Source organism: Notamacropus eugenii, chromosome 2 (assembly GCF_028372415.1).
Source record: "Notamacropus eugenii isolate mMacEug1 chromosome 2, mMacEug1.pri_v2, whole genome shotgun sequence".
Taxonomy (NCBI): Eukaryota; Metazoa; Chordata; class Mammalia; order Diprotodontia; family Macropodidae; genus Notamacropus; species Notamacropus eugenii.
In genome coordinates, this window is record NC_092873.1 from 143,789,706 (window position 1) to 143,803,416 (window position 13,711).

The following is a 13,711-nucleotide window of genomic DNA, read 5'->3' on the forward strand; positions in this document are numbered from 1 at the left end:
AGTCATCAGCCTCACTGTCTCCTCCAGGGTCATTAGAGTCCAGTGGCAAGACAATGCTCAAGATGACCAATGATGGCTCAGGATGCAGTGGGTGACCTTGGTCTTTTGAAATTAAGGTCTTCCCTGGTCTTAGTTTGTTTGAGGCAATGCCCATTCAATGACTAAGGGCTAAGTGAGAATTCAGACAAAAGTTGACCTAGTTTATCATCACAAAAGTATCAGGCTAAGAGGTGAAGACTTTCTGAGTTTCTGGTCAGAACAGAAATAATTGCTATTCAAACTCTCTCTTAACCATCAAAACTCAAACAATGAATAAGGAGACTTGGGCTATGGACTATTGTTGGTCATTCATTGAAGGCCAGAGTATTTGGGTTTAAAGTCATAGTCAAGTAGTTCCATTTGAATTATAATGGACTTTTAAAAAGCAAGTTTCATCAGAGTTATATTTCAAAAAATCATAAATGAAAATAGTACAAGACAAAGTAAATTGTCTCAGCTTTTTGAAAAAAAATCTAGTCTCTGAACCCCAAGATATGTTACAAAATCTAAGGGACCAAAGATTGTATTCCTTTGAACAAAAGCACCCACCCATATATAAGGATATGACACCCCAAGTGGAGAACGGGGCCACATGTGGTGAGGGAAAAAGAAGAAGAAAAGAAGTAGTAGTAGTAGTAGCAGTAGCAGCAGCAGTAGTAGTAGTAGTAGTAGTAGTAGTAGTAGTAGTAGTAGTAGTAGTAGTAGAAGAAGAAGAAGAAGAAGAAGAAGAAGAAGAAGAAGAAGTAGCAGCAGTAGTAGTAGTAGAAGAAGAAGGAGGAGGGGAGGAGGAGGAGGAGGAGAAAAAAGAAGAAGGAGGAAGAAAAGGAGAAGAAGAAGGAGAAGAAGGAAAAGAAGAAGAAGAGGGAGAAGAAAGGGGAGAAGAAAAAAAGGAGGAGAAGAAAAAAAGGAGAAGGAGGAGAAGAAGAACGAGAACAACAGCAGCAGCAGCCAAAGCAACAACAAAAGTCAGGAGAGACTTGACACGTGGATAATCACCACCAGGCACTACAACACTCCAGGTATGAAGTGCTGAGGGTCTGCACCAGGGCAATTGAAGTGTCAGGGAAGAGAAGGGGGAATATGTGAGAAGTGTTGCAAAGGTAAAGTGTGCAGGTGTTGGCAACAGATGGGATAAGTGGGGTGAGAGGGAGTGAGGAGTTGAAGATGATACTTTAGTTGTGAACCTGGGTGACTAGAAGGATGGCTAGGAAGGGGAGGATTTTGGGGAAAAAAGATAATGTGTTCAGTTTTGGACATCTTGAATTTAAGATGTTGACAGGACATTGAGTTTGTCCAATAGACAGAGATACAAGACTGGAAGTCAGGAGAGGTTTGGGCTAAGTAAATAGACTTGAGAATGATCAGCATAGAGATAAAAGTATATCTCTGTGAGTTGATGACATCATCATGGGAAATAGAATAGAGGGAGAAGAGAGGAGAACCCAGGACAGAACCCTGAGGGATGATGGAAGGATTAAGAGAATGATCACTTCTGTATGTTGCTGAGGTGAAATAAAGGAGTAGATTATGGAAAATGAATAAACTAAGGAGGTAAAGGTGTTTAAAAATGGAACAATATGTATGTTGAAGTCCCCCAGTATGAGGGCAGGAGCTGTTGGGGAAAGACTATGAGGTAGGCACTGGACTCATTGAGGAAAGTAGGTAGAAAATCGGTAGACAACATCTACTAGAGTTTGGATTAGGTGTTAGATAAGGATTGAATGAACCTCAAAAGAGAAGAGATTACTGAGTTATAGTGGTTGAGGGTGAGCTTGAAAGTGATAATGGGAAGCCAGGAGTATTCCAACTTTTCCACCTCAACCAGTAAGGTAGGAAGAATAAGTTAAAGTGCAACTAGTGCTGCAAAGAGTGGCCAATGGAGGCTCTGTCATCAGGAGAGAGCCAGAGCTCAGTGACAGCCAGAAGATGGAAGGAGTAAGAAAAGAAAAGTCTTAAGATGTAAACAAATTTGTTGCCTATACAGTAAGTATTCAGAGAGCACAATGTAAGGAGTAGGTATCTTTGGAGATGGGCATTGGGAGGTTTGAATCGAGAGGGTTGGCAATAAGGATGAGGGATACAAATGGGAGATTAAAAATAGGGTTTGATAATTGACAGCTGGGAATTCAGAGGCATTGGGATAGAGAGTATATGACAAAGTGGGAGTTTGTTAATCATTGACAAATGAATTCAAGGGGGTTATCAACAAAATGAGGGGTTTGACCTTGGGGTAGAGTCTTCTCAGGACCTTAGCTGAAATAGAAGGGAGCTCTTTCTCTTTGACAATTTTGTACATTAATGAAATTAGAGAATCAGACCAAAAACAAATCAGAAAAAACAAACAAAAAACAAGCAAACTTAACAAAGATTAGCTCGTCATATTTTTGGAAAGTAGAAAGCTGGTCACCAGGATGTAGGAAAAGAGTTTTGTTCTATCATAGAAGGGACAGAGAGTATAAGGCATTCTTTTATCCTTCTTTTGCCAAATGGAAAGTTCAGATTTCTGGTGTGTCTTGCTACGCCAATTTCCAAAACTGAACAGTCATTACACATCTATGAAAGCATAAAACCCCAAATAAATGCTCATTTTCTCCATTCAAACCATGAAGCTTTCAGGGTATCATTTCAATCAGCAGAGATATACATATAAAGCAGTGGAAATAAATACATCAGGTATCTTTTGAAAGAAAGGTAAATTATACGTTCCAGATGTTTTATTGTGCATTAGCTACAGCACTCCAGTGAACCTGAAGATAGAGTTATATCATATGTCGTTCAATGGAAAGAATTTGGGAATTGGAGTCAAAAGATATGAGGTTTCAATTTTGACTCCTGCTTACTATCTGTGTGATCTTGGACCAGTCACTTAATCCCTATGTCTGTTTCTTTATCTATAAATTAGGATATTCAGCTAGATGATTCATAAGATCCTTTCCAATTACAATCCTAAGATGTGAGAGAAATATTCTCAGAGATTTTAGGAGACAAAATGATTCCTAAAATACTATATAAAATATTCAAAGAAACAGTTTAGCATCATAGGGTCACAGAATTACAGATTTAGCACTAGAAGGGATCTTAAAGATCCTTTGTTCCAACAACCTCATTTTACAGTTGAGGAAACTGAGGTTCATTGAAATGAAATGATTTCCCCAAGGTCACAAAAAGGAAATGGCAGAGCCAGGTTTAAAACCATGTCTTCTGACAAACTTGACTCTAACATAGTTATGTCATTTGGTCCTCTTTGAGAATGAAGGACAGCAATGTGTAAAAGACCCAATATGTAAAAGAAATATTATTATATGAATATGATTCTAATTTGCTATTCTTCAAGGCACAATTATTTTTTGCTTAAACCTATGAACAAAGCCCAGAAATTTAGGATTTATCTTTGGTCGAGTCAAATAATAAAATCTTAAGCTAAAAGTTCTGGTTTTAAGACTAGGAACTTTCTAGATACTGATTTCAAATCTAATATCATCTTTGAGATGAAGTAGTGGGATAAGGTAGCCATAGGTGTTAAGCCTTAGTTCATCAGCAGAGGGCCACGACGACCAGGCACTCCTTGTTATGTGATCTCATGTCCCACCAGACTTTGTACCTTTAAAACTATTTCCTCTTCTCTGAGCCCTCCTCTATCATTTTGGTCCTCATATTGCCAGTCCCAAAATTTTTGGCTACCTTTTCTGATTATCTCATCTCTTTTATCAAGTTTTTATTTTTGCTCATTCTCTTGAACTTGATGCTCTGAGATTCTTTCCTTGCTGCTATGTTTCTCATTGTCAGCTAAAATGTGTATTCAGATTCCTATCCTGGACTACATGTGGTTCCAACTTTTCTTTCTCCCTTTCTCCTTACCCTTCCCCTTTCTCACTTCCCATCCCCCATCTCCCTTTCCTTCCCTATATTTTCTGATTCTTCCACTTTTCAGTTTCTCTCTCTCTCTCCTTCTCTCTCTCTCTCCTTCTCCCTACAACCCCCTCTCCAAATTACTTTATTCTTATTTCTGTGCATTTTGCTTCCCTATAGTAGAATGAAAGATCCTTGAAGACAGGGATTATTTTATTTTTGTCTCACTATTCCTTAGTGCTAAAGTCAGTGCCAGATACATAGTCTAATATGTGTTGGTTGAATTACAGGCATGATGTGTTCTGTTGTGTTTTGCAGATAATTGAGGGTTTTTTTGTTTGTTTTTTGTTTTTTGCAAATTGAAGACTTTTGGCAACCCTATAATGAGCAAGTCTATTGGTGTCATTTTTCCAATAGCATATGCTCACATCATATCTGTGTCACATTTTGGTATTGCAAAGTTTTTCATTGTTATTATATCTGTTATGGCACTCTGTGATCAGTGATCTTTGGTGTTACTATTGTAATTGTTTTGGGGACCATGAACCATTCCCATATAAGACTATGAACTTAATTCATAAATGTTTGTGTGTTCTGACTGCTTCCTCAAGGGTCTCCCTATTTCCCAAGTTGTAACAATACTGAAATTAAGCCAGTTAATAACCCTAAATGACCTCTAAGTGTTCAAATGAAAGGAAGAATCAATTGATGGGGCAAACTTCATTTTTGTCATATTTTAAGAATAAGTCACCTCAACCTTCAGCAACCACCATTCCAGTCAGTCAGCAATTAGCAATGTAGAAACAAGACCCTCCTAAAGATTATGAGTAGCCGCAGACTCAGATGATGGTTAGCATTGTTTTTTATTTAGACATGATGCTATTGCACACGATTACAGTATAATGTAAATATAACTTTTATAATCACTACAAAACCAAAAAATTCATATTACTTGCTTGATTGTGATAATCACTTAATTGTGGTGGTCTGGAACCAAATCTGCAATATTTCTGAGGTATGCCTATAAATCTTTTGCTGTGAGATGGCAGACCAGCGATGGGAATCATCTACTCTATTTCCTTCACTGAAATCAAACAGGAGCTTAGGATCATAGATTCAGAGCTGGCCAAAGTTTGTCAATTCTGCTCCCACCATGTCTGTTATCCACTTCTCCACTCACATGGCCATTATCTTGGTTAAGTACCCCATCATTTCTCTCCTGGACTATTACAATAACCTCCTAATTGGTTTTCCTGTTTCCAGTCTCTACCTCTCATACATCCTCCACACAGCTAACAAATTGATATTCCTTAAGTATAAGTCTGACCATGTCTCTCCTCTCTGCTCAACAATTTTCAGTGGCAAAAAGAATCTTCCGTGACTCCCTATTATCTCTATTTAACATTGAAAGCCCTTCACAATTTGGTTCCAATATATCTTTCTAGACTTATTTCATATTATTCTCCCTCATGTGCCAAACTAGCCTATTTATTATTTTTCCTAGCATTTCTTCCCTTGCTTCAGTGACTTTACACAAACTGACATTATGTTTGGGATGCTTTCCTTTATCTCTGCCTCTCAGTCACAGGGATTTCTAGTTCTCTTTAAGGCTTACCTAATGTCTCTCCTTCTCTAGAAGAATGCCATGTTTCTGATTCATTCTTTCTGTCAAACTTTATTCTAGTTGTGTTGAATTGATGTCTTAAGATTGAAGTTTAGTTTCACCCTTTAAAGAGGTAGCTCAGCTAGTCAATAAGCACTTAATACTTAATCAATGAAGCACTTACTATTGTCAGGTGCTGTGCTAAGTTCTGGGTTTACAAAGAAAGGCAAAAACACAGTCCTTGAAATTAAGAAGCTCATACTCTAATGAGGAGATGACATGCAAACAACTATGGATATCCAGATATGTATACACACATATACAAGTGAATGGAGTGAATGAAAACTTCTGAAAGACAGATTTCAATAATTAATGATCAGTCTATTAATTAGGCTAGTCTGTAATTAATAAATTGATGGTTAGTGTTTTTTCTCAGTAAATGAAGATGACAAAGGAGACTCAAAAGTGCCTTAATTTGATGTGTACCTTCTGAAGGGAACTCCCTAGATAAATGAAACTCAATCCTGCTTGGTGCACATTTAATGAGGAGGTGGGCTAAAGCTCTTTACCTCTTCAACATGATTTGATCGAGATTCAGCAGTCTCAAGACATCTGGGGAGGGAAGCCATTTCTATTTAGACAACTCTGGCTAGTTTTTTCCTTCATGAGCTGGGTAGCCCTAAATTCTAATGGAGGGGATCAATGTAGGGGTGTGGAATGTGTAGGTGGGGTGGGGTTGGGGGTTCCTCCCCTGGCAAAGGCTCTACCCAGACTGGATTGTGTTTATACTCTAAACAGAAATTAGGTTTCCCAGTTGGGTGAAGTCCCACCCAACCTAGTTTTCAATCATGTTCCCTGGGGGCTAGGAATAATCTCATCATTTGGCCATGCCCTTTAAAGACTCACTGACATTTTTAGGATCTGGGTCTTAACAGAAATAGGAGTAAAAGGATGGATTACAAATTGATAATTAGTTATCAATATATTATTTTCACTCAATATATACTAATGGAAATTAATTTCAAAGTGAAGGCACTGGTATTGGGAAGAGGTGACTAGAAAGGGAGTAAGGAAAAGTTTCTGGAAGTTGGTGGGATTTGAGTTTACACTTGAAGGAAGTCAGAAAATCAAGGAGTTGGAAGAGGAGGTGAAGCAGAGTATTCCAGACATGGGGGTAGGGCATCCAAATAAAAAAGTAAGGGCATGGAATGTGTACAAGGACCAGCAAATCAGTCAGTATCTCTGAATCATAGAGTATATGGAGGCCAGTAAAATAAAGACTGGAAAAGTAAAAAGATACCATGTTGAGGAGGGCTTTAAATACCAAAGAGAAAATGGATTTTATTGAATTTATTGGAATTTTATTTAATGGAATTTATTGAGCTGGGGGGCGGGGTAAATGAGCAGGTAGGTGGCACAGTGGAGTGCCAGGCATTGAGTTGGGAAGACTCATCCTACTGAATTCATATCTGGCCTCAGATACTTACTAACGATATGACCCTGGGAGAGTCATTGAACCCTATTTGCCTCAGTTTCCTCATCTGTAAAATGAGCTGGAGAAGGAAATGGCAAACCATGCCAGTATTTTTGCCAAGAAAATCCCAGATGGGGTCACAAAGAACCAGACACAAAGAACTGAATAATGGAAATAGATATATTAAAATTTCTAAGTTAGGAAAATTACTTTGGAAACTGAGTCAAGGTTGTATCAGAGTGGGATGAAGTATAGAAAGAGCTCTGATCTTGGAGTCAGAAGACTTGGGTTTGAATCCTGGCTTTGTCATTTACTAGTTGTGTGATTTTAGACAAGGCATTTAACCTCTCTGAGTCTCAGTTTCCTCCTCTGTAAAAATGGGGATGACCCTTGTCCTTCCTACCTCAATGTGTTGCTGCACAGAATAAGCAAGATAATTTATGTGAAATAGCATCCTACAAATGTAAAAAATCACTGCTATTATCTTGCTAGCGCAGAAGTCCTATGTAATCTTTCTCAACATAGAGACAGTATTGCTCAACATGACCATTTCACGCATAATTACAGTACTGCTCTGTCAAAAGGCGAAAAAAAATCTATTTAATCATAAGGTAGATTGAGAAAAAAGGATGGTGTACAATACATATTTTTGCTGCTCTTCTCGTTGCCCTAACACTTATTCTATTTTTACTCTTCAAACCTAATACTATTTTTCTCAATCCCTTACTTTTGTGCTTTCTTTGCCTACCCTTTTCACAATGAATGTGATGCCACCAAATTCATTCATTATGTAATTTCTATGAAAGTAATCTTTTTCGTTTAGAAGGAATGATCATTTTAGCTAATGATTCTACAGGATTTGAGGATCTTCTGATGAAAAGTTATGTTGAATTTGGAAAAAAAAGTCCTGGATAGTGGAATATCATTACCTCATTCCCCATTATTTACCCACATGTAACATTCAGTTTCTAAGTTCTAGCCAAGGGTCTATAAATCAGTTTTTGTTTCATCCAATATCTCCCCTGGTAAAGTGTTTTCTGCTTCAGTTCTCTGAAAAAACATACAATAAGGGTTCATTGTATGATGATCATTATGGACAGTTTGCATTTGCTACATGGGTAAAATTTTCCATGCATCATTTCTCTTGAAATTTTCAGTCAGTTCCCACATCATTTTCTATGGGTGAACATTACTTTGCAGTGACAATGAAAGTGAATGGTAAAAGAGGTAATATTTAGGCAGAAGCTTAGGAAACTGGACTGAAACACTTATCTTTAGTTCCAGTTTCTTTGATATATATATATATTATGATTTCTGGCAGTGAGGGAGCTGTTTCCCTGATGCAGAACCTTAGTGGAATTTCCCTCTCTCTTAATATCATTTCAGCTTCATCCCCCAAATAAAAGGTTGCTTCTCTAGTTTGTTGACACTATTACATTTTGTGTTCTCATACCTCTGGGCTTCAGCCAGGAAAACAACTACAGAAATGCATACAAATGAAACACGCCCTATCTCCCATCATCTAGCCTTTGTCTTTGACTACATGACAGCACATAACTTTTAAAAAAAATTTTTTAAAAGGGAGAACAAAATAGAAAATGATTTGATTTGGTAATTTTGAAGTCATCAGAAATGTTTTCATTGAAAATAGAGATTTGGACTTGACCTATGTGTCTGGTTAACCATTTTAGAGAAATTGACTTTTTTATTTCCAAGGCAAATCAGAAAGCCTGTGCAAACCCTGACACTTTTTTTTTTGTCACAGGCTGTGTACCTACAAAATTTGGTTAGACTGAGCCTTTAAAGACAAAACACTTCCAGGGTTCTATTATTTATTCAATACAAAGGGAGGTGAGACTACTAACTTCAAAGTTATATTGAAGAATATTTGACATAGAAAGAATCTTAGAGACCATAGCACAACTTTAGCTGTACCCTTAGACTGATTTTATCAATTTAGCTTTCTAGGAACTAGCAGGCTAAGTAATGACTGTTTCCTGCTCCTATCATGTAACTGGCTACTGATGGAGGTCATACACTAGCAAAGTCAGATGTACTAATTAATGATTGTAAAACAAAATCACATTGTTCATGTAGATCTAGATTTCTGATCATATGGCCCACTATTAAAAAATACTGGATGCCTTTGATCTGACCGACCTACTCAGTTTAGCTAATAGCAGAGGTGAGACTGGAATTCTGGTCCTCTGACTTCAGATCTGTTCATCTTTCCGTGTTGTCTCCAGATCCCATTTCAGGCACTTCCTTTCACTGTAGGATAAGACTACCTATTTAACCCTGAAAAAGCATTGCTACTGTTCTATAGATGGGTGCCCCCAAAGAAAAATTCAGGAGTAAAACCTTGGATTTGATGGCATCATGCATACAGTAACATTGTTCCTTTGAAGGAGCATTAGTATTTACATAGTTCCTTATTACAAATCAAGAAGAGTATGAAACAGCATAAAAAAAAGCAAGTCAATATCAACTTCTTTAAAAAGGCAGGTGATTAGAAGTAATTGTGCTAAACTGGTTTTATTTTTTATTGTTCTTTAATCAAAGTATCAGTTAATCCAACTAGTTAATGCAAAGAGTATTTATTCTTCTCTCCATTTCATAGCTAGTTTTTCTTGTTTCAAATGAATGAACTTTTTAATTCTAGTTTCTTTAATGGGCTTGCATTGTTAGTCAACAGTCATGCATATAGCTTTTGCCTTGCAGGCATTTACAGTCAGAACGACTGGGAAATTACATTAGTTATGAAGGTTTCCTTAACAAAACATGTGGAAGACACACTGATTCCATTAACACAAAGATCTCCCAGGATACATTAGGTCCATTGACATAAGAGAGTTATTAATGTTTTCCAAAATGCTAATGCTATAATTCTTGCAATTGTAATCTTAGTTTTAAAAGTGTTACCTCCGAAGATAATTAAAAATAGCAAAAAAGAACAGTAAAATCGAAAAGCATAAATCTTAGTCCTGAATGGTATTACATTTTTCCTGACTTTAGTCTGTTGGCCACTTTGGGGATGTGGCATGTTGACAAGGACTAAGGCCCTCTTTATAAAATATCATAAAAAGGAATCGGCTACTAGTACTGAGCTGGATTTGTGATTTTATTAGTATAAAAAACTTTTGGTGAGGAAACTCCTTCTACCAAGACAAACAGACACTTATTCTACAATTTATAGTAACAGAAAGTTGCCCTGGGGGCACGGAGGTGCTAAGTGATTTGCCTAGAGCAAGATAACCGTGAAATGTTTGCCCAGAGTATAACCACCACTTACGTGCCAAAAGCAAAACTTTTACCTAGGTCTTTCTGACTGTGTGGCCTGTTCTCAGGTTACTGTGCCAGGCTGCCTCAGCAAGCATGACAAAAGTGCTAGTAACCAAAAAAAAAAAAAAAATCTTCCTAAAAACGTTATTGAGCAGTTTATAGGATAATAGATTTAGAACTGAAAGGGACTTTACAGAGGGAGTTAATACAGTCACTTAGACCCAATTGCAAGATTGACTTCATTTCCTTTTCAGGGGTCAGTCTTTCATATATTGACCAAACAAGCGGCCATGGTCTTTGGCCACCCAGTTGACCTCAGCTCCCTAGCATAAGTGAGAGAATGTGAATGCAGAAAGACTTTTGGATGCTGTCATAGGGAAAGTTAGCAGACACAGAGCCTTCCTTAATTATATATATATTTTCTAAATTATATGTTCAAGCCATTTTTAACATTTTTTTTTAAGTTTTGAGTTTCAAATTCTATTCTTCTCTCTCTTTGCCTCCCTGAGATGGTAAGCAATCAGATATAGGTTTCTTAAAGATAAGATACTAACCACCAGTAGTATCACTACCGAGATCAAGACCATTCTAGTCAGGAAAGGATTTATAGATTTATTATCCAGAGTTTACCTTGTGAGTAGGGTGGCTGACTAAGACAGATGTAGCAGGGTGGGTTGATAATCCTTCTATGTTGCTAGATCCTAGAGAAAGTGGGCGCTTAGATTTTACACCTGCTGTAGACTTCCCCAAATGCGTCTGGTTACTCAGACAATTTCCTTTAGTGTTTGAGGACACAAGGTGAATTGTAAGGAATACAGTAGTTTCACCAATCTGCTTAACAGAGAAGCTCAGAAACTCCCTGAATCACCCTGTCAGAGTAAGACCTGAGGTAATTGCCAAAGTCCCTTTTTTTCCAGGTAGGGAGTTTGAATACCATCTTGTTGCCAACCTCCCCACTCCCCAAGACATTTTCCTCAACATCAGTCAGCATCAGTCCCAAACCTTGACCTACCTCAAGTACAGTCAGTCCTCTACTTCCTACCCCCAATGACTGGTCCAGTTTGACCTAGATAAAAGCCCTATAAAGATCCACCCCACTTCATTTATGTTAGGTGCTCAACTCCATCCAGGACCCCAACAGAATACCTTGTATTCATTCTCCCTGACTGCTCCCTCATTTTTTTAGTGTTTCTACTCTGTGTAACTTATTGAGCTTCCAGTAAAGCCAAACTTATATAACTTTCTCCCCATTGTCTGTCTTTACTATGTTTGCTCAATTTCTCTGTCTCCCAGAGTTGCAGAGAGAAAGACTTGGGTCAGATGTAAGGAAAAACTTCCTAATAATTACTACTTTTAAAATGAAGGCTGTTGTGAAAGTCACTTTCAAATCTGATGTCTCAGTGAAGTCTGAACATTTATGCCTTAGAGCAAAGTTCAAAACCAGGGCTGAATTGAAAGAAGCAATAAATATGAGAAAATGATATGGAATGTGATTGCCACTCCTATTTGAAAAAGACATTGTTGCTGAAAAATGAGAATTGGAACAAAAAAAAGACATTGGGGGATAAGTATTTCCTATGGAACTTTTAAGTATTGTAAAGTAATAACCACAATAAGGAGGCCAAAAAAAAGCTTCAAAATTGCCTCAGCCAGCAAATACTTGATATCCTGGTGAATGAGAGAGACATGGAAGCCAAGGGCAACACCAGTTTAGAGTAGAAAGTCATTTGAAAAACTTTATACAACAGGGTAGTAGGGGATCATGAACAGTGTCATTTTAGCAAGGTGTGTGTGTGTGTGTGTGTGTGTGTGTGTGTGTGTGTGTGTGTGTGTGTGTGTGTGTGTGTAATTGAATTGGCAAAGGATTTGCCATGAAACTCAATTAAATCAGATCATCCCAAAGCATTTAAAAGTAAGGGGGAAAAAAGCTAGGGGACACCAGACAGATGAAAAATGGAACAAATCTGACAGCATTTTTATAATAAACTATTTTCTCCATTAATGACCATAGAACCAGAATATTAGGCTTAATATCTCAGTCTTGATGTGGGAAAAACTGGGTCAGACTAGGAATATATAGAAAAAGTATATGTTGGTCATGACATGCTTTTGAAAAAATTAAGGCATCAATTGTCAAGATATGTGAAAGAAGGAAACATGGTATGGTTGGAAAAGAAATGGTATTATATCTGACAAAAGTTTTTTTTTAAAGAATCTTAACATTGTTGACATAGGTACACAGTTGAATAAAAATAAATAGAAATTTTCTCATTCTTTCCTGAATTCTTGATATTCATTATTTCTTATAGTACATTATTATTCCATCACATTTATGTACCATAATTTGTTTAATTATCCAGTTTCAGACTTGTCTCATCTCTATCTGGTTCTGAGCAAAATAATGAATTTTCATACAAATTCCTTAGTGTGATGCTAAGTCACGTAATGGCTTTGACAGCTCTCGGAGGTGTATCGGCTCTGCTCAGATTTGGTTCTGATCAAAGGTAATCCAGTTCTAAGTGAGATTGAATAACCAAGAAACCTCACTTAGACATCTTGTTTGATTAAGATTTTTCTCTCAAGTGGAGGGGTTTTAATTTGGTGTCTGTAAACTTTTTTTGATGTACAAGAAATGTATTCATGTATGTTAAACACATATATGCATGTTAATATATAGCTGTATTTCAATAAGATTAGTTTTTTTGCAATGCAAATACATTGGTTTATCTGTTTGACTGCATTCTGAAAAGGGTTCTACAGGGCTTCACCAGACTTCCAAAGGGATGTATGACTAGGAAAAGGAGTTTAAATCCCTTGCTCTGGCCAAAGTAATGAAAGATACTTAAGCTTATGTGCTAAAAGTTTTAGTGGTGTGATCTTTTATACTCATTCATTTTTCTTTACTAATGAGATTTGTATTTTTAAAATCTGATTTGAGAGCTCTGATTTCCTACCTGAATTCATTTCTAATTTCTCCTGTTTAATCTTTTTTACTCCTGTTTTGAGTCATCTTGGATTGTTTTTTTTCCTACATTCAGGGAATCCCTAGAATTTTGTCTTTTATCATGTAATACTGGTTCATTTTTTTTCATATTATAATACTTACTCAGTGTCCTTTGGTTTCTCTTTGAAGTTTTATTCATACTTTCTTTTGTTTTATGATGCTTTCTGTTGATTTCTCTCCTTATGAGTTAGAGGTATTTTTTTAGGCTTTTCTAGACTTCTAGTCTTTCAGCTTTTCTCTTGTATTTCCTACAAATTCTCTTTGGGATTCTTCTCAATTTTTGGTCTCTTTCCTCCATTACTGAACAGACTACATCTCCTTAGGTTCTTGTGCTAGGGGATTTGGGTTTTGGCCATGCCTGAATCCCTCCCCTCAGTGTAGCATATCGTCTGGGGATATTATTCAAATCCCTATTGACACTGGCAGGTTGAGTTCCACAAAAAGGGCTGCTATATTTTGT